Consider the following 21487-nt stretch of genomic DNA (forward strand, 5'->3'; position numbering starts at 1 on the left):
CAATACCAAAACGGATAGAAAATGTGTGCCAACTACAAATCACATCATCTCGACTTAGAATCTTGCTAATAAAATACATAGCATTCACACAGGACATGGAAGAGTCAGAGACCTTTTCTGACCTGAGATCAGAGAGTTGAAGGAGTTACAAAAACAGGGCTAAGGGGAAGCATGCAATGCCTGGGTGAGGAACACTTAGGATATATTTAGTCCACTCAAGTATCTCTCATATTTTGCTGTAGGTAGGAGCAAGTCACCCATTAGAACTTACAGTCAGCAGAGAACAAGCCAGAGTCAGAGGATTAACCTCAGGGACACAGAAGTAGCTCAAGAAGCTGTGTGACAATTTTTATGTGCCTGTCCACACATAGTAACCTAGACTGTTTGGACTAAACCAAATCCTTGTTTAGTCCCAGTGTCACTCAGTTCAGCAAAATTAGTTATTGCACGGATTCCTTCCTTAACTGGCTCACTGCTTTCCTGAATGAGCTGTTGTTCAGGCATCACAGCCTCTCCTCATGATGGGGTCACCAGGGAGCTGTATGACACTTGCGCAAGAGGCAAGCCCACAGTCCATGCAGCTCAGTGAGTCCTGCACCCTACCCTGAAGGCACAGCTCCACCAAATTTTCACAAGTCTGTAAGAAAATAGGAAGAAAATGAATACAAACTTTTCATAAAGTTAACTTATTCAATTTAAAGAGATGTCTTATACTACGAAAGCTTGTTTTTCCTTCTCTGCTGTTCTTTTTCTATTATTTCTAATGATTGTAATGGTATGCAGCAGTTATTTTTTAGAAATCTATTTATCAAATCAAAAAGTTGACCACATTATGTTAGGCTTCTGTTTTGTGGTTCTTCTTTTGGTTGGTTTATTTGACCCCAAGAAACTGCAAAACTTTTGATCAGGAAGTTAGAAAGCTAAGTTCAAAACCTGGGCTCACTGATCCCTTTTCTCTCTCTCTTGCTTCAACCGCAAGAATGTCAGGGTTCTCTCCACTTCTGCAGGATGACAAGGGCAAAGCTCTGGAAGAAAGAGGGATTGGAAAAAAAGGAGCTTCTCTTTCTTGAGAGCATCAATGTATGAGACACCAGTGCTTCACCTGTGTTATTCTACCTATTCTTCACAACTCTAAAAGGAAGATAAATGTGTGTGCAACTCATAACTGAAGAAACTAGTCAGAGATGCAAGACAACTTAATGACCCAGAATCCATCAAACTGTATTACCACCTATTTACATGTCGTTCAATGAATTTCTGTAGAGTGTCTTTCTTGTGCAAGTTGTTTAATGTTAATGTAACTGAAATATTGTAGCAAAGTATGCAGTGATAAGCAAATACTCAATGGCTTTAAAAAAAACCTACTCATCTTTTTTTTTTTTTTTTTTTTTTTTGGTTTTTTGGTTTTTTTTCTGGTACAGGGTATCGAACTCATGACCTTGCACTTGCCAGGCATGCACTGTGCCACTGAGCTAAATCCCCAGCCCCAACTTACTCATCTCAAACAATCCTGTGAGGCTGGTTAGCATATTTTATAGATGAGAAGTTGAAGCTAAAAGAATTTCAATGTCTTACTCAAAGTCAGGTATCTGGCATGTTGCTAAGCTGAAACCAGATTTTTTGATTTCCAATCCTGCGCCTCTTTCTTGGTAGTCTACTAGAAAGAGCTTTTCCTGGAGAAGAGATATTGTACACCACAGAAACCTTAGTCTGCAGGATCATGGCCAGTAGGCCACAATTTTTGCTTTGAAAAGGCAGGAGCAGGAAAAGGGTTGATGCAGACACCAGGCATGAAAGGGTTGTAAGTTCTGGGCTTTCCAAAAACAAGCCATCTCCTCCAGATGATTTTAATAATCTCTAGCACATGTGTTCTAACCCCTTGATGCTGTACAATATGTGTAACCAAATAAAAGATCTCTCCAGATTTGGAGATTTACTGTTTGTGATGGGAAAAGGCCAACCAGATGACATCATTTATATTCCAAATATGAGCTGCTGCCAAGGCTGGTGATGTTAAGCTGGAGAAATTGATCCTCATCATTATTCTATGAAGCAAAAAATAAAAAAAGGTCTTGGCCTGGATGGTGTCTTTTAAAAAAATTTATGTGAATATGAAGTCTAGTTTAATAAACTTCTATTTTAGTCAGGATTGCTTATATCCAGTGTGTAGGCTGTTTACACACATAATTACTTCCATATAATTGAACTTACCGGATTAGAGAACAAGAGCTAACATTTTGTGTTGATGAAGGTGCAGTCAGTGGACAAACGATCCGAAATTTGTCTGCTTTATTTAATAGCAGAGTACATATGGCATCAGCGCTACCACCACTTTTTCAAAGGCAGTGGTGCCCAGTTTGTAATGATGGAGTACAGCGGATGCCATATCCATTCTTCAAATTCTTCCTAGCACAGCATGATTTCCTTTGGGTGGCCATATCCTGCACAAATACGAGAAACAAGGAAATCTGATACCATCCCAGTTCCAAAGGTAGACCTTGATTGATCTAAGTCAACAAACACATGGTGTTCTTGAGATCACCATGGTCCAGGAGTGACCTGTGAGTATAATGAGACAAAAGAAAATCTTACATTCCATGCTTCAGGAAAAGTTTTCTTTTTTCCAGTGCATGATAACAAAGAAACTTATGGCCCCAACCGATATTAGCACCTGTGTTACAATCTCAAGGGAGGACCAGATTTAGGATGAGGCCAACGCTGAGGATGGCTGAGTGGAGTGATGGAAAAGTCACAGTGCTTTATTACATCACTGAGGTGCTGAGTGTGCTGTGTTTTTTCTGTCCCTGGACTTCCTCTTATGTAGGTACGTATTTCTTACTATTTAAGTCAGTTTGAGTTTCTCTGCTTGCAGCTGAGAGCACCCTTACTGATTAGGGATGGTAACAAATTTGCTTCCTGGGATTCCATCAGTTTCTCAAATTGAATTATCTTGGTGTTTTCAAAGGTAAAGATAAAGAGAGCTTACATTTGCGTTGATTATGCCCATCTGCTACTTCTCTCAGTGATTCTCCAACATACAAATACTCGCAAGAGTCCCTGTTCCCCAGTCATCCCCTGGCTGCCCTGCGAGCCTCATCTCCAGCTGAGCTCACAGCCTCTCTTTCAACTTCCTGTTGTTGGAACGTGCCTTGCTTCCTTTCACCTCTGATCTTGCCTGTGCCTTGGCATTGCCAGTGACAATCTTCCTTACCATCTCTTTCCCCACACTCACCTTTCTCAAGGCCTGGCTTAGGCATTACTTCCTGAAACCTTGCTCTCAGGGGTCCTGCTGAGACTTCTGTAGAATCCTGTTCATCCCCATGTCTTACGGAAATGACTGGGCATCTGTGTTGGACTACTGATTCACCAAGGTCAGGGAATAGCGGACCTGTTTACTGTTTCATCCCCAGGACTGAACAATAGTTATATGTTGACTATTTTCACTTATCATCTGAAATACTTATTGAAAGAGTGATGAATTAATTACTTAAGGCTATTCAAATATTCCCCATTGTCTAGTGCCTGAATGCTTTAGAATAATTTCAGTGACCTAGTCCTGGTGTTCCTGTCTCTCTGGAATTTCTAAATTACTCAGGCCACATTTCTTATTTAAAATGCACTGAATACTGTATCCTCTGATGTTTCACGTCTCCATGCTTGTGATGGGAATCTTGCTACTTCTTGAACTGGCCTCTGTTGTGTACTTCTCTGCTTTGTTAGGTTGGGAGACTGCTGTGAATGAATGAAATGGGTAACAATGAGTCTGACTGCTGTTCAGCATCTTCTCAGTTGTGTGAGAACTTTAACTTACTTAAACTTCCATCTGAAAATGTGCCCCACAGGGCTGCGGTGGAGGAGGGTGTGAAGGAACGAATGAGTAGACACCAGCCATAGTACTCCGTGCACCAAGTTGTTAGAATCAGCTTCTTTGCTGAGTCATTGTTGAACTCTGCCTCCTGGTCTCAGACTCAACCGCCAATTTAATTCTAAATTATTGCCTTGAAAAAGCAAAATCAAAGTATAAAAAGTTAAGCATTTGTCTGGACTTCAGAAGCAGAAAGTGTCTGAGAAAGAAGAAAGTGGTGCTGGGTTTCTCTGAAGTCTGGAGAGTTTCGGGTTAGTGAGAGTGCTGTTTGGGGTTAGTGGGAGTAGTTTTTGGGAAGTTATTTGGTTTGGCTAAAACGGTGATTTTTGCTATGGCTGAACCTGCAATTTCCAGGAAGTAACTGAGTTCCCACAGCTTCAATAACAATTGGAGAGCCTGTGGGGCAGTTCTTCACGGCCAGATGGGAGCACTAGGGCAGGTGTTCAGTGGTGGCTTTAAGATGCCACTGGGCAAGAACTTATGCACTGAATGAAAGCCCACTGAAAGCTTCCCCAACTCTGGAGGCCTCTGTTTGCAGAATGATCTGGACCAACAGTTCTTGTGGCTCCATGTTCCTGGATTCTACTCCTTAGCAAGCTCCTGGTTTCTGACGGCTGACTCCCACTCTGAGCCCCCTGTAGTGTGGGGCACCCAACCTACTCAACAGCTAGCTCTTTCTGGAGACATCTTTGAGGGGTAAAGGATGGGAAAGAGAGAGCTTGCAAACCAGAGATTAAATGTCTTCATTATTGAGTAGTAAGGAAATGTGGGGATCTAGAGAAGGAGGGCGGTGGAGGAAGAAAGGGAATAAAAAGAATTCAGATGAGTTATTTACATGTACCTACCTCCCACAATAATGTAATCATCATGTACTAATTATAGAATAAATAAAAGATGTGTGCTTTAAAATCAGAGAACTGGGTTTGAATTTTAGCTCATCTACCTATTGGCCTTAAGATGTGGGGCCTGCTAACTAACTTGTTTGAACTTCACCTCTTTCATCGGTAAAATGACTATATTCTGTGTCTTACAGAACTTTTATGGTAATGGAAGAAGATCCTGGATGCAAAAATCTAGCAGAGTCCAGAGTGCTTAGTGGGTATTAAAGATGACTCAGTTGCTAATCTTTACCATTATTAGAAACTTCATGCTTGTTAGAAATTGACCTTGATGGTTGTAGCACGGAGTGGGAGGGCCAGCTCCATTTAGGTCTGATTTAAACCACAAGTGTAATTGAAAGTTTTAGAAACATATTCACTATACGTTTTAGCTTTTCTGAAAGCTCTATCCCTGATGAGTGTGTGCCAACACAAGGTGTTAAATTTCAAGATCTGCGTTACAGTCCTCATTATGGAGGGGGTGGGGCCAAGCAAAGAGTGTTGGCAAAGGGGTGAGTCCGTGGATGAAAGGGTAAGAATGGGTTTTTATGGAGAAAAAGATTAAGTGGGCAGAGAGAATGAGCAGGAAAAGTGGAAATGAGGGTTGTAATGATTCCTTGAGACTCAGTTCTTCATTTGTGAAATGAGGAGGGAGATGAGATTAGTGTTTTTGAGCTGCAGACTGACAAGTTGCTGGCATTTTCTTTGTGGGATCCAAGGTGAAAAGAGAAAAAATAAATGATAGATAAGGGAGACAAAGAAATATATCATTGTTTCTAAGGAGCAGGGAGGGGCAAGACAGCAGTAGTGAGATTCCATGTCTCTTTTCCATAGACTTGTGCTAGTATGAACAGTTCCTTTCAGCATTTCCCTCTTTCTTCCCTCCTTCCCTCCCTCTCTTCCTTCCTTCCTTCCTTCCTTCCTTCCTATTATCTCCCTCCTCCTCTTCTTCCTGTTTCTTTTTTTTCTTCATTTTAAGGGACAACAAATGATTAAGCTCTTTAAAAAGGGTGGATTCAGCTCAACAATCATGGATGGGAGAGCCTCCTTGGGTTACTGCACTACTTGCTAAGAATTTGAGGATGACTAGGACACGGCCCATGGCTCTACTATGTCGTGTACCCTTGAGAAAGACACAGAGACCAGTATGATAATTTCAATACAGGGTGGTGAGTTCTGTGGTACAGGAAGCTAGTGGGTTATGCAAGCTCTGAGGAAGTCCATGCTGAGGCTGGAAGCACGTCTAGGAGTTAGCCCTGCAAGGGTAAGGGAAGGACAGTTACCTGCTCAAAACAAGCACCCAAGCAATCCTGGTTTATTCCTCTGAACTGCTCCTGGGACAGAAACATGGAAATCATTCTACGTCGTTAGCTTGGGATGGTTTATTTTGGACGTGCTCATCACTAAGTACATATTTTTCTAGGATTTGTGAGGAGATGAATTTCCATGTGGGCCGTGCTTCAGCATGTCTCCTCCTTGGGGTGTTTATTTACTGTGCTTTATTCCATAGCCTAGCAGGGTGTCGCAGCTGGAGGCAGCTGGTGGTAAATAAATAGCTTCCATTACCCAATCCTATCACCATCCTCCATCCTGTTTCCAAAACACAGTCTCAGCCCATAGGTTCCCCCACCCTCAAATCCATCTTAAAGTGTCAAAAACCTGTGGAGTTGTAAGAAAGTTTCCTTTGAAAAAAATGAAACTGAGAGGTAAAGTAAAGAACAGTTTCAGCCACCATGGAATTTGAACTCTAGGAAGGTAGTTCTCAGGAAAACCTGATCAATTATACAGGGTTCTCCATAGGAAAGCAGATGCAAATTGACATAAACATATCAAACTTCTCATATAATCTGCCCTGAAGGTGGTTTGTGAGCAATCTGAAGAAATACAGTTTGGGTAAGTCTGTCCCACGGCTTTTTGCTTTCACATATTTTATCTCATGTGGTGATTTTTGTGTTAGGCTTGTCAAACCAATAATGAATGCATGCAGAGTGTGTGCCTGCTTCCTGCCCATAAAAGTGCCTGTGTAGGAGAAACTCTGGAATAGACTCTCAATTTAACACCAGTTCACTATTCCAAAAGCTGCACTAAGGAGTGGAAGGAGGCAGAGAGCCCGACCACCCTGACACTAGTTCTCCACCTCACCAGAACCTCAGGCTTCAGTGATACACAGTTTAAGGGCTGCCTCCACCTAGTCTGACAGCAGGGGTCTTGTGGTATTTAGGGGCATAACTCACTCAAATTACTTATTAAAGGAGAAGGAGAAAAACTTTATATACTGACTCAGCAACCTATAAGGAGGCTTTTAAAAAGAAGGCTAAGGACACAAAGATGAGAACAGGATCTGGGATGGGTGGGTAGGGAGTAGAGGTACAGAGGGAGGGGAGGGAAAGGGAAAGTAAAATGATCAGAGTGAATAGGCATATGTACCCATTCCCCTGGTGAATATATTTACTATGTATCACAAACGTATCCGAATAACTTTTTAAAATGAGAACATTAAACCACATTGGGTTGTGGATATAGTAGTATCCATTGAGATATTTAACATATATTAAAGGCAGAAGTATTTATCTGAAGGAGGAAAATTTTGAGTAACTATAATTTCATGTGACTCTCAAATTTTTCCTAAGTCCCATGGCCTATAGACGTGTTAAGCAGTAGAGGTATTTATATGACTCTATCATTAGGACTTTTTCTTTAAGGTTACCCACCTATTCAAAGGTGGGACAAAACAGCACATCTTCAGTGTTAGTCCCCTCACCTACCCGGGCTCTTTTTTCCTTTTCTGGATATGGAGGTAGAAGCTAAGATGAACAACTTGTAGAAACAGATGGAGCATGAGATTGATGCCTAGCTTCAGGTAGATTTTCTCCTCTTCCAGCCAAAGATATTAGTTATCTACTTTGCATGTAAAAAGCCTGTGAGATCATAGGACATCACATGAGTCAGACCCATAAAAGTTCAACTCACCTTTTTCTAACCTTTCAGACGCTCACACATGGCAAGAGTCCTCATAAATCCACCCTACAACAGTTGTATGGCAACATACTCACCTTTTTGCCACCTGCTGCTCTTCCTGCTAGAGTTGGATGCATTTGCTACTACTTTATATATTTAGCTTTCCCTTCTATATTGGAGAAAAATCCAGTCACCCCAACCCTACTTCTTTGCTTATACAATGGGAATAATAATTCCTGTCTTTGGCAAGAAGAGGCCTTGGGAGGATTATATCAAAAATATACTTCTTGACACTGAACATGTTTCCAACACAGCAAAATTTGCTTTCCTTATTTCTCTTACCCTAAAGTTCAACACTGAAAACTGTTGAAATCAAGAATAATTTGAAGTACCCTAGTTAAGTATGTATGCTGACTAAGTTTGTTCAATTTAGCCCACTCACTTGATAATTCTGTGATGACAGGACATCTCAGTTTTAAAGACTTGGTCTTTTAAAGATCTTTGTACTCACTTTGTACACAAGTAAGAGTCTTTTGGTGTCTCTCATTTTCCTGTATGACTTTGTTGATGCCTTATTTTTTGCTATTTGAGGATAAGCCCGAGGCTTCTACAGCTCAGACATAGCTTCGTGCCATGCAGTGGAACAGCAGTCCAGGCTCACCCTGGTGCCATCAGTACCAGTTTTGCATCATGTAGTTGGCAGTTGAGCTTTCCTTAAGAGCAAAAGCAGGTTAGCTCTAACCCTTCCTTGCTTTTTTCAGTGTGCTTGGATTTTTAGAAGGTTGGGAACATGTGGCTATCTCCAACTCTCCTTTTATTCTGCATCATCTATTTCTATCTACTGTCTGTCTACTGTCCTGAATTATGTTGATCCTTTGTTTTAATTTCTAAACAAAAGCAGCCCAAGTAGTATATATTTGTTGTACATTTACTGAAGAATGGGGAAGGCTCAGGGAAAAAATTATAGTTATGGCATTTCAAAAAAGTTCTAATTTATCAAGAAGCTTAGGTTGATCAAACCCAACAAATACCCACTTTCTACTGCTGTGCCTTCTTCCATGAGAGAAGTTTACTTCCCTAGTCCATTAACAGTGGGCTCAATCACGTGAGTTGTTTTGGCCAGTGGATGTTATCAGAGGGACACAAGCAAAAGTTGGAAGTGTGCCTGTGAAGTGAGCTCAGGCCCTTATTATTCTACTATCACCAAGACTACTCTGTGTTCCTTGTATCCCAAAAGGAGGAGAGCAGCCTAGTGACAGACCTGTGATGTACACATGGCCTGGGGCCACATCCACCTTAGACAAGTTACCTTTCACTGACCCACAGATGCTTGAGCAATAATTACTTATTACTGTTTTGCATTTTGGGGTCATTTATTATGCAGCAAAATCTGACTGATACAAGATCTCGCTGTTCTTAAGTGTCTCTTGACCACTGTGGCACTGAGGAGTTTTTACTTCAACCTTCATTCTGTAGTGACCTAGTCCCATGCCATTTCTCTAGCTGTTTTCCATCTTTCTTTCTAGCAATTCTCTCTCTTTGGTATCTTCAAATATCTATTAATTTCGGACAAAGGATGCACTATTTCTCTTTTGATGTTTTAGCTTCTGCTTTAAAGAGTTTTAATAAAAAAAATCCTCACCATAGGAGGAATTCTGTGCTACCCGTTAAAACAATAACTTTTCTTCACCATCTGCCATCTGTTCCTACCTCTGCCCCTCATCTCACATTTCAGACTTGGCCGTGCCTAGAAGAATTTTAGTGATTTGGTCAAGTGGCAGCCAAGTCTGGCTGGTTGCTTTTGCTGGGGCTATATTTTCATTTATTATTCACACTGACTATATTTTTAAATTAGCTGGATAACACATGGGCATTAAATAGTGTTATAAAACTTTTCATTTGCCCCTGCCTTGGGCCTTTGTCTTTCTTTCTATCCAAGCATGTATGTAGCACTACATCCTTTAGCATTGTCTTCTTCATTCACTGTCACTAGTTTTGAACCTGACATGTGCTTACCTCCTGACACCACCCATTTCAGGTCTGTTCCACGTATCTGCCCCTCTCACTTCCCATTAAGGAAGACAGTTACAAAATGATCCTCCTACTGCACAACAAGTGCTCTGTTTCCCTGATTAGAGGGCTCTGATAATGGAAAACCAGGGTTTCTCCCCCAGCTCAGGGCCTTGTGGAAGGACAGGGAAAGTGCCACCCCTGGTTCCAGGCAAGGTGGACACTGCTGATCCTGCCTCTTGCCAGCACTATGTCCAGCATATCCGCCTTTCCATGTTTTGGGTTAAATTTTTCTGGCTGATCATGTTACTTCTGGAGCTGCTGCCTTTTCAGCCCTGGCACCCTGAGATCCCGCTTCGTTGTGCTGCTCTTGATTCTCAGTGCTTCACAGACCCTTGCTGCACCTGCCAGCCCCGCCTGCTTTGAACACTGGTCCTCCACAGGGCTTCCCCTGCGTGCTGGTTTGCCATTCCCTAAACCCAGTGCCTCACTGCTGTTGGCACCTCAGAGGCCAGTGCTGCAGGGTGTGATCACATCTTCTCCCGGAAGTGCTATCACTCAATACCCAATGGTCTCCTAGGTCAGCATTGGAGTCTAGATGTCCACAGCACTGAAAGGATTACAGTGTCCCTCTCACATATGCCATTCAAAATAAAATTAACTTATCCACAAAACACTAAACTGATAGGCAAGTTGAAATTAAAATTAGTTCATTCTTCATGTATAGATTAGAACACCCAGGATAAGTTTATTAGAGCTGAGCTTTTTTCACTTTGTCCCACTGGAAGTCAATCACTTGTTAATGTATTTCATATTCCTCTTTTCCCAATATCTTAGGTGCAGATTTAGTTGTCTGAGGTTAGTGAATCCAGTACTGATTAAGCCTGTCTGTCTTATACTCCTCCTCCGGTCTGTCCCTGACACTTGTGCAGTCTGCTAGATATCTGCCTGCTATAGACTTCCTCTTACCACACCTTCCAGATGGATGAATGCTCTATGACTTAGAGACGACTTCCTCTCCCGTGTCTTCTCTCTTGGGGAAGGGTATTAACCTGTGGCTATTTAACATGTGCTTTCTTGAATGTGGCTATCTGAGGTTTGTTTTCTCCCACACTCAAACCCAAATCCACTGGACACCTATCTTTTTGCAGAAGCTCTAGAGTTTGTCAGAGAAGGAGCCTGCCTTATGAGAGGGCTTCCTGGGGTCTCTGGACAGCTCAGGAGCAGCACGAGATGAGCTGGGATGTTGAGCTTTGGAGGAGAATGTGTTGCAGTGATATTGAGATTACCAGAGAAAATAACAATAAAGGCAACCTTTCACCTGTGTATAAAGCTTTCACATCATTTTCTAAATCTATCCTCATTAGAGCCAGTCTTACACTATTCTAAATATTATTCTTATATCACAAATGAGAAGCTATCACACAGAGAGCTCAATAGATTCCCAAAGGTACCCAGAAGATGCAAGAAATTTGACCAAGTCAAGGATTTTGTCAAATATTGGTCCATATTTGAGCTCCAGTTTGGCCAACTTCACTCCACAAAATTGAAAAAGGGCAATTTTCCCTACAGCTTTGCTCACTTTAAGTTATTTGTATGTATCTATATCCCATGTTATTCCAGACAATATTTGAGCAAACTCGCACCTACATACACACATATTCCAATGGACTATGTGGGAACTGCATTTTTGAAAGATTTTTGAATCCCAAACCTCAAATGACTTGTTTAGCTTTTGGTCAACAAAAAGGAGCACTTGTGTTTTCATCACTGCACTTTAGGGATGGTTTGCTTTTGCAGGGCTGAGTAATGTCTAGCAAGCCCTCCTCTGTTGAAATCCAAATCTGCTCACATTGTACACTTAGATCCAGCCAGAGGAAGCCGAGACCCAGCAAGACTGCCAGATGTTTACACTGCCTCTTCATGAAAAGCTGAGCTTTTTATTTGTGTTTGCTTATTTGTTGAACTGTGGAAGAGAAGTTTGAACAAGACCCATTCCAGAGCAGTGGAGGGCAGAGTGTTAAGAGGTCCTGATGAACTCATGGTTGATCTGTGTGGGTTGACAGCCTGGTTCCCTGAGAGCCAGTGAACTATGAGGCCTTGAAAGGCAAATGGCACAAGATCCTGGTTCTGGATCTGTCACTTGCATGGGTAGGTGCATGTAGTTTGGGAGCAAGTCACAATCCTTAGGAAATATGGTGTAGTTTGTAACATAAATGCTGTAATTACACAGTTTGAAGCTGGAATCCTGAGTCCACATCTGGGAAGTTATAGCCTTTCTCTGAAGCCATGATTTCCTCACCTATAGATGATGGGTCTTCCTATCAGACTCATTAGAAATGAATGGTACAACCTCATCAAGGCATTGAACAGAGAGTGCCTGGCCCAGGTTCTGCTTCTCCAGGTAGCTTGGGGAAACTTTGCTGGCTCTGAAGTTTCTGGAATCCACAGTGGTACCAGGATTTCTCCAGGACTAGTTTTCACAGCCAGATACCCTGTGCTTGGCCATGGGCTGCTCCTCAAAGCTTTCCTTGTCTTTTCTTCTTACTGTGACAACTCAGGTGCCCTCTGGAGGAAGCCTCTCTCCATGTGAATAAACATGTTGCCGGTGTGTATGTGTCTTGGACCAGGAGCTATGGCCTGTGTAACCAGGGAGGAATTTCCGCTGAGTTATGAAATTAGTCACCAGTATTTGCACACTGGAGGGATGAAAATGCAATGCTGTAAGTTTTGGGGTTTGCCTTTAGTCTGCCCTTGGTGCTTGTTCGTGCCAGACCCCTCACCTACAGAGTCCACTCCTTCATGCTGCCTCTGTCCCGCTGAGAGATAGTAGGTTACAGAAGAAAAGCAAGTGCTTGCTGTTCAAGACATCTGAGCTCCAGCTTGTGTCTGCCACTACCTGAATCTTGGTAACACTGGATGATGTGATGGGGAAGAGCATAGACACTGACTTCAAATCTCAACCCCATTGCTAAGTAGTTGTGGCCTTGGACACGTATTGATTTTTCTCTGCATTAGATTCCTCATACTAGTGAGATGGCAGCTCTCTCATGGCTTGCTGTAAGGATTATATAAGAGGCAGACAGATAGACAGACAGATGACAGATAAGCTAGAACAGTGCTCAGTGCCTAGAGATTACAAATTAGGAACCTGTTATCATTGTAATTATCATCATTAAATTCTTTGCCTATAAAATATATGATGATAATTCTACTTTAGCTTTTTGTTGTTTGCTTTTTGGTTCTGGAGATTGAACCCAGGCATGCTGAGCTATATCCCTAGCCTTTCTTATTTATTTTAGCATTTTAAAAATGTTGGTATGAGTTTGCAGTGTATGCCGTTTACAATCATCTCAGGGAATGGATGCAGGTACATAATACAGCTTGATTCTTTTTATTCAGTCTCCTTCCCCTTCCCTCCTCCATCCCTTCCTTCTCCTCTGAATCCCCCTTTCCCATTTTCATTCTCGCTGATATTATTAAACTTAGGTTTATGACATTAAATGCTTATGTTCATTGAGATTATTAGGCTCCTACACATGGCGCATCTTCATTGATATCTGTACATACTGGAGCACTACTTTAGATGTAAAGAAGGATCAATTTGAGACATTTATTGGGAAATGGATGCACCTGGAAAATACAATGTTTAGTGAAGTAAATCAGACACATGAGCATAAACATACAGTATCACTTATTTGAGTAAGGCAAAAGATGAGCAAAGAATATAACAAGGGATGGATAGGAGATAAGAGAACAGATCTCTTAACTTTTTATTTTGAGACAGTTTTACTAACCTGCTCAAGCTGGGCTCAAACTCACCAGCCTCCTGCCTCAGCCTCCCTAGTAACTGGGAGTACAGGCATGTACCACCATGCCCAGCTATACATCTATTGAGTTAAAGCAGTTCCTTTTCTTTATTCATGTTCTTAGCTAAGCTCAGTTTCTACTTTTTCCTCTTTAAACTATGAGTTTTTTCACTTCCATAATGTAACTATCACAAAATACAATAAATACAAAGCATGAAGTGAAGACTACAGAATATAGAGTGTAATACATTAGAATAAAATCATCTTTACTTAATTGAAGGTAATGAAAGAATGATGAGATGGAAAAGAAAGGGTAAGAATTTCTTCTTTCAAGAGTAACAGTTCGGTAAGATTTCACGTCACGTTTGCTGTCCTCTCGGTCTTTCCAGTAAGCGCAGAGCTGTGAGACCAACTCGGCAGTACTTTTGTACCCAGCAGTATTTGTGGATGGGAAAAGTGTTAGACCTGTCTGGTCTCATTTGTTGTGAACCATGATTTAATAAAATAATTGCATTTCATCATGATCTCGTCGCTGCCCTCTACTCCTCTTGGCTTCACATCCTCCTGGGTCAGATCGTTTCTCTCTTTCCATCTTTAGATCCCCACCCTGTGATGCCCAGCAAAAGGTAAATAAATGTTGACTGTAAGATTATTAAAATCATAGTCTAATATTGTTAAATTCAAAGCCAAGGCTGAATCTTCCTTTCCTTGGGTCTTTTGAGGGCAGTTGTACCGTCTCATTTTCCATGTGCTAGTTTTGTTTTTTCTTTGTTTGTTTTGAATGGCAATAAAAGCTATCGGGGAAGCACAGTTTCCTCTTAATAATCAAGACTGCTCCATGGCGGCACACACCTGCAATCCCATCACCCCTGGAGGTTGAAGCAGGAGTTTACAAGTTGGAGGCCAGTCTAGGCAATTTAGTGATTTAATGAGAGGTTATTTCAAAATTAAAAACAAAAACAAAAGGATGGAAGATGTAGCTGAGTGTGAAGGCCTTGTGTCCAACTCTAGTACTGCAAAAAACAAACAAACAAACAAAACAACGGCAGGCCACAAAAATCCATTCTTCCCTGCCAGGTGTTTACACTGCCTTCTGTCAAAAGCCAAGCCTTTTATTTTTCTTTGCGAATACAGCTGGAAGAGATTTCCCAGACTCTCTTTAATAGAATGTGACCCTGGAACTCCAAGTGATGGGAGTGGGGAGGCTCTACCTCCAGACCTGGCCTCGTCCTGCCTGTGCACGCTCCTCCACACCCCTTCCTCTCTTGTCCCTGAGAGGTGCACACTCAGGCTAGGCTCTGTAGCCACGGAGTAAATGCACCAAGCTGCCGTCAGTAGGGAGGACAGTGGCCCTGCCAACTGCCACACTGCATGGTTACATGAATAATAACTGCCTTTAATTGTGCTTGGCTACTGGAATTCGGTCTGTTCTCACAGTCCAGCCTCATACAGTGTAGGGTGGATGCAGAAATATATAGAATCTTTTGTTCAGAAAACTATGACCACTAGTAAGCTACTGAAACGCGAGGGGAGAAGGGTCAAGGAAACAAAAACCCCTTTGTGACCACCAAGCACCAGAAGTACTAGTTAGCAAGGGAAGGTGTATCACAAAATTCTTCCTGTATAGCCCGTCCTAGAGGCCCACAGTGCTCAGTATTTTGATCCCTCTTTGGCAGGTGAGGCAGCTGAAACCGCCAAGGTGATTTCACCTGCACGGCGGTAAGAGGACTGAGTTGAAAGAAGAACAGGTCCAGTCCAAAGCTCTTCCCCCTCCCTGCTCACAGGGAGACAGCCAGGTGCCTGCTCGATTCCATTGATGTTTAACATGAGCAAAAAAAGCACCCTGTAAGCTGATAAGTACATCAGTCCCGTTTCTAGATGCTTTGATTGCTCCTTTTTCGACCACATGCACTTGAACTGGTGTGAATCATCTCCACTCCTCCAAGCAGTGGAGAGCAGGCCAAGGAGCCTGGGGCCAGGTCAGAACAGCTGAGTGCAGCTTTCGAGTCCTTCCGAAGGCCGGAAAAGTGCATGACCTTCCTGGCCTCTGTCATACCCCTGAAAGCAGCTGCCTTGACTACATTCCTTGGTCTTTCTGTATAAACAGAACACCATGGCCCATTTATACAACTTTCAAGAGAGCTTTATAAACACATAGCTTTTCCCCACTTGCTTTAGTGGCGAGCTGGGGTACAGAACCCAGGCTTCCTCTCTCTGGGTCATCTCAGGCTCATCTTTGGTTTCATCTTCTATAGGAGAACGGGTTTGTCTAGGGCTGGATCAACCTTTCTTTGTATAAAAATACAAAATAATTACCACTTTGTATAACTTTGATATCAAGGACCCCTGAATTTTGCAATTAGAAAACATCTTCTCTTTCACGCCTAGTGCTGTGCCTAGCACAAACCTAGGTTTTGCTGAATATTTGAAGATATTCAAGTCTATGAAATGTCCTAGGTCGGGAGAGGTCTTCCAAATGCTTCAAGTGTTCTCCCCGCCACCACGTGGTGGGGCTGCACTGCTCAAGCCCCATGTGGCCATGCTGGCTCTTGGATCCTCTGGTCAGTGAGCCGTGAGAGGAGCAATTCATCACAAGTATGGAATCCTCATGCATTCTCTTCCTCTTCCTCGGCCCAAAGGTGATGCTATGCACAGGGGTCAGCTTGGGTCCTGCAGTGGGGACCACAATACAGATCATGTCATTCCCAGCTGACCCAGAGGAAATCAGTGTGAGTCTTTGCTGCTCCGAAGAACTGATGTGTTACTTATTATGATAGTACACTCTACCCTATTCCACCTGAATCAATAAATCAAGTCAAAAGACACAGCCACCGTTGAGAGCCTTCAGCAAGAATGAACAAAGTAGTGGCACTCATAAGACTGATACTCCAAGCCCAAATAAACACACTATGATAACCACAGTGGCAGTAATCACAATAGCATGCTTTTATCCCACTTAAGATAAATAGAATTGATTTGAGGCTTTCAAGCATTAGGCATTATTGAGGACCATTCTATATCATTTCTTAATGATATAGAATGGGGAAAAATCATTTCTTAATTAAATTGTGATTACTGCTTGTCCGAGGCTTAGTGCCTTACATTGCAAGAATAATGCAAAGAATTCTAGTATAATCTTTTCTCAAATTTCCCAAATGTTATTATATGTGCTGGCTATTGTATGTTGAGGCCTCAATGGTCCTGTGATGCCCCAAGGCAAGACTGCACCAGCTGAAGACATCCTGTGTCCTTGAGAACCAAGTAGTAATTAAAAAAGTAGGGTTTCACCTTGGGGAAAGGACAAACTCCTTAACCCACCCTCCCCACCACCCTCATCAGCATAAAGATCCTCATCAGCACAAGACCTTGCAGTAATTCCATCTCTCTTTTGTGCCCATTTTCCCATCTATAAAATGGAGGTGGCTATAAAAATTCTTACCCCATAGGGTATTGTTATGGCCAATGAATCAATATGAATAATATACCTAGGACTGTGTAACATGTGGTAAATGCTATTCATTTAAAATTATTTTTACGTGTGCTGTTTATTTTGTCTCTGATATCTGTCTTCTCTCTTTAGTGAAATGCTGGTCATTGTTTCACTACCATGATTTGGTTTTGTTCATTCTTGTTACTACACAAACAATACTCATTTTTGTTATTATAAAACAACACAAGTAAATCAGAGTCATCTCCAAACTCAATGTCTCCTTGAACTGTCTACTCTTCGTCCCTTGAGTCCCTTGGCAGTTGCTGAAAATTCGTACTCTCTCACTTTATCTGATTTATTAGTTTATTTTTCTTTACTATTTTAATATAATATCAAATATGTAGAAAAGTTGCAAGAATAATGCAAAGAATTCTAGTATAATCTTTTCTCAAATTTCCCAAATATTATTATATGTGCTCTATATTTTTCTCTCTTTATCTGATATTTGCTGAAGCATTTGACATTAAGTTGCAGACAGGATAATGTTTCACACTTAGATGTTTGAGCATGAATTGCCTAAATATAGTAACATTCTTTTAAACAACTACAATATAATTGTCAAAATTAGGAAATTATCATTGATGCAATACTACTATCTAATCTATAGACCTTATTTAAAAGTTGCCAACTATCTTAATAAGGTTCATTTTTTTAAATATGATGAACAAACTTTTTATTTTTTAATTGAATAAGTGTAAAGTGTAAACATGATGTTTAATATGTAGGTCCATAAACACTATAGGTAAGCAATTTAATTTAATATATCCATCCTCTTCCATAGTGACATATTTTTAAAATATGAATGGAAAGAATACCTAAAATCTACTGCTCTAGCAGATTTTAATCTGTATATAATATTATTAACTATTGCCTTACTGCTATATATTAGAATTCTAGTTTAGCCTATGCAGCTTCAAGTTTATACCCATGAAATTGAAAAAAAAGGAAAATAAATATAAATCATATTCTAAAGAACCCACTTCTTAATATCACACCAGCATAAGTTTTCAACATTTGAATTTTGGAACGCATTCAGATCGCAGCAGTTTCCAAGTGGTGATTTTCTAAGTCTAGTATTTTTAAAATTTGTGTTATTTGGCTCTGTGTTATATGGAAGAACATTCCTTTCTCTACCACTTACATTTAGATCCTTATGAACTCATGCTTATGGACTTTGATATTTATGTGTTTGTTTTGACACTCCGATTGTAGCACTCATCATTTTCCAAGTGCGTTTCACAAACTATGTCCTCTAGAAGCTTGGTTCAGGCCACTTACATCAAAAAGAACCTCCTTCTTCATGCTCCTCTGTTCAACTGTATGCCCTTGATGCGTAGCATGGCGTCAGGGGACCTCAGTTCATTCCGTTCAACACATACATGGATGGAAGAAAGAGACAAACAATGCTTAAGTTTCTACCTTAAGTTTAAGATCCCTTTTAGGGGGCCTACCTTCAATTACTAGAAAGGAAATTTGCTTTGAACATTCATAGTGGACCACTACAAGTATTACAGCAACAAAGCCAAGCTAATGTGGATTCAATCATTGACATGTTTGAACTTAGCACAAACATTTCCCCCATGTCAAAGGGGGAATTTCCATTTCCTCCACGCCTACCAACACTGATCTCATATCCTTACAGTTTCTTTACCTTTAGTTTGATGTGGCGTTGTTTTCTGTACCAGTTCTTCATTCATTCATGAGATGAAAGAATGCGATCAACACTTCCATCAGAGGTAGCAAGTCTCATCATAAATATCTGGGCCCTTCATCAGGAAACCTAAGTTTTGTTTCCTGTCTAAGCATCTAGATCTGTGACTCTGAGTAGGTCATGTTGTCTTGCTGGTGTTTATTTCCTTCATTTTGGAATAAGACTCAGAGTATATGTGATGTAAACATGTATTGCAATGTAAATGAAGTGACCTAAGTAAGCTCACTCTGAAACTGTCCTGCCAGCTTTCTGGAGTACCTTTACACTTGGCTTTCTATTTGTCTGAGATATCTTTCCTTTCCTCTGTGCCTCTTTACTGACAAATCTCTCCTGATCTTTCAGGACTCTGCTCACTTACCACTTCTTGTATGTGGTCTCCTAGCGTAACATATAATGTCCCTCCAGATATCTATTTTGGTGAGACACAACAGAAAACGTACCCTGGGGTATACATGTCCTGTTCACAAGTTAAATATTGAGCCACCCCCCTGACTCCATCTGGATTTTCTCTTCATAGTCTTAGAAGCAATGTGCATTAAGTTTTTTGTATAATAATGATATACAAGAAATGATATTTTTATAATAATGAGCCTTTCAGTTATACTTTAATTTTTCTGATTGTGAAAGCATCCTTTGATTCCCTCAAGTTTCCCTCTCAGACAAAGCTATTTTCCAAATACTTGCATATATCCCCTATGCTATGCCTGATTCACTGTAACTTAGTAGATTTCTTTAAGGAAAGGAGAAAACTTTTGTAGATTACAAAATGGACTATGTTAGTCAGCTTTCCTGTTGCTGGGACACAATACCCAACACCTATGACTTAAAAGAGGAGGGATTTAATTTGGCTCATGGTTTCCGAGGATTCAGTCCATGTTTTCCTGCCTCCATGGCAGAAATATCGTAGCAGAAGAGTTTGGCAGAGCTAGGCTACTCAGGTCATGGCAGCTGGTAAGTGGAGGAGGGAAACAGTGCCAGAAAGAAAGGGACCAGAGGCCAGATATTTCAGTGGAGTTCATGCCTCCAAGACCCACTCAGACACACCTAGAATTGTGCAATACTAATCTGCTGACTTGATCTAGTCGAGTTGACCTATCCCAGTTAAAGGTCATAATCCATCCTTTGTCAATTTGAAAAGCAGTTACATCTGATTAAACCATCCTTAATCTCCAAATGAGAATGACAGTAAGTTCACAATTCTACCTAAAATGAAAGAACTATCTTGCACACAGCTGAAAATGCACTAATTTCCTTACTAATGCCTCAACAGCTCCAGAATTTTTCAAACATTCTAGCCAAAGTCTCTTCTAAAACTTGAAGCAAACTTGAAGCTGTGAATCTCCGTAAAAATAAAAACAAGTTTAGTAATCCCATGGTACAGTGGTACAGTGTAAACTTTCCCATTGCAAAAAGGAGGGGTAGGGGAACAGAAAAAAATAGGACCAAAGCAATAAAGAAAACCAAAAAGGAAAACATTAATTCCTATAGTCCATATCTGGCAACTTAGGCACATGGTGGTGAGATGTCAGTTCCAGAAGACTTAAGTGGCCCCATACTTACTGGTTGTAGCACAAACCATCACTCTTTTGCACTGGTTCCATTCATGGATTGCAGCTTTCCTTGGCAGACATTGCATGTTCCTGGCATCTTTGAATTCCTAGAGTTTCCACTGCTCCTTTTGCTTTATTCCCACAGATTCACATGCATACCTGAGAAGGGCACATTTCTTGTCATTTGAAATTTGGGTTGAAGCTTCCTTGGTTCTAAAACTTTTGCATTTTGTATGCCTGACCAACAAGCAATACATGGGCCATGCCATGATCTACTACCAGTGTGAACCATAGCCAGGCCCCTTTGGACTATGGCTGCAGCAGTTTCTGAGTGCCTGAAAAGCTGATCATGGTGAAATAAATTCAGGGAACAACTGAACCCATTCCCTCAGTGACCTTTCTCTAGGATGGGGACTTGGCACTCGCTTCTCAAATTAAAAATTTGCATTTTTCACACTTGAACCTGAAATAGGTGGGTTCTTGTGGATTACTGAGATCCCCTAAAGGCATCTTTCTTGTTATGTCTGTTCAAATGACTTGCTTCCTTTAAATAGCACTAATCTCTTCAGCATGCATATCTCCTTTGGCTCTAACATCACACATGGTTCCTTTTGGGTTCAAACTCAAGTTTTTCAAAGTTTTCTGCTATTCTCTTCACCTGAGTTTCACTGTAAATCTGCTAAAAGCAGTCAGTAGTACCCCTGCCACAGCCTGAATGCTGGGCTAACTTGAAATTTCCTAAGGCAGATCATGGCCCTGAGTCTCAGTCTCCTTTAAAGTCTCAGGTCATGGGCAAAATGTAGCTAAACATTTTTGTCAAAATGTAACACATGAGACCTCTAGACCAAATGCCAATAGCATTCTTGTTACCAACTAAAACATCCTGAACCTGGACTTTGCTGTCTACATTCTGGTCTTTTGAGCTGTAACCAGAATGACACAGAAGCACCCTAATGGGGCTCTGCTTATAGCATTTTAGGGCTTCACTAGCTGGCATCTCCAAAACTTTACAAGCTCCTGCAAATCAGCTTCAAAGGCTTCTGAACCACATAGTCAGATATGGTCAGAAAACAACCCCACTCAGTATGGATTTCTGTACTAGTTTTTTCATTGTTGGGACACAATGCCAAAAACTCACAACTTAAAGGAGGAGAGGTTTAACATTGCTCATGACCTTAAGGGACTCAGTCTATGATCAGTTGTCTCCAAGGGAGAA

At 41.2% G+C, this 21487-nt stretch overlaps 1 long non-coding RNA gene across 2 annotated transcripts; it reads right to left on the reverse strand.

The window, feature by feature from the left end:
- Positions 1–323: 323 nt before the first annotated feature.
- On the reverse strand, positions 324–2721 carry LOC102022263. 2 transcript variants are annotated; one of them, XR_001236671.1, is made up of 3 exons: positions 2672–2721; positions 2212–2559; positions 324–637 (listed from the first exon to the last, which is right to left on the reverse strand). It is a non-coding gene; the product is annotated as an uncharacterized LOC102022263 (long non-coding RNA). The 2 variants fall into 2 exon arrangements; XR_263194.2 differs by having other exon boundaries at positions 2212–2441; positions 2593–2711.
- Between the last annotated feature and the right edge of the window lie 18766 nt (positions 2722–21487).

The sequence above is a fragment of the Chinchilla lanigera genome, unplaced genomic scaffold, assembly GCF_000276665.1.
Source record: "Chinchilla lanigera isolate Chin_1 unplaced genomic scaffold, ChiLan1.0 scaffold00063, whole genome shotgun sequence".
NCBI lineage: Eukaryota > Metazoa > Chordata > Mammalia > Rodentia > Chinchillidae > Chinchilla > Chinchilla lanigera.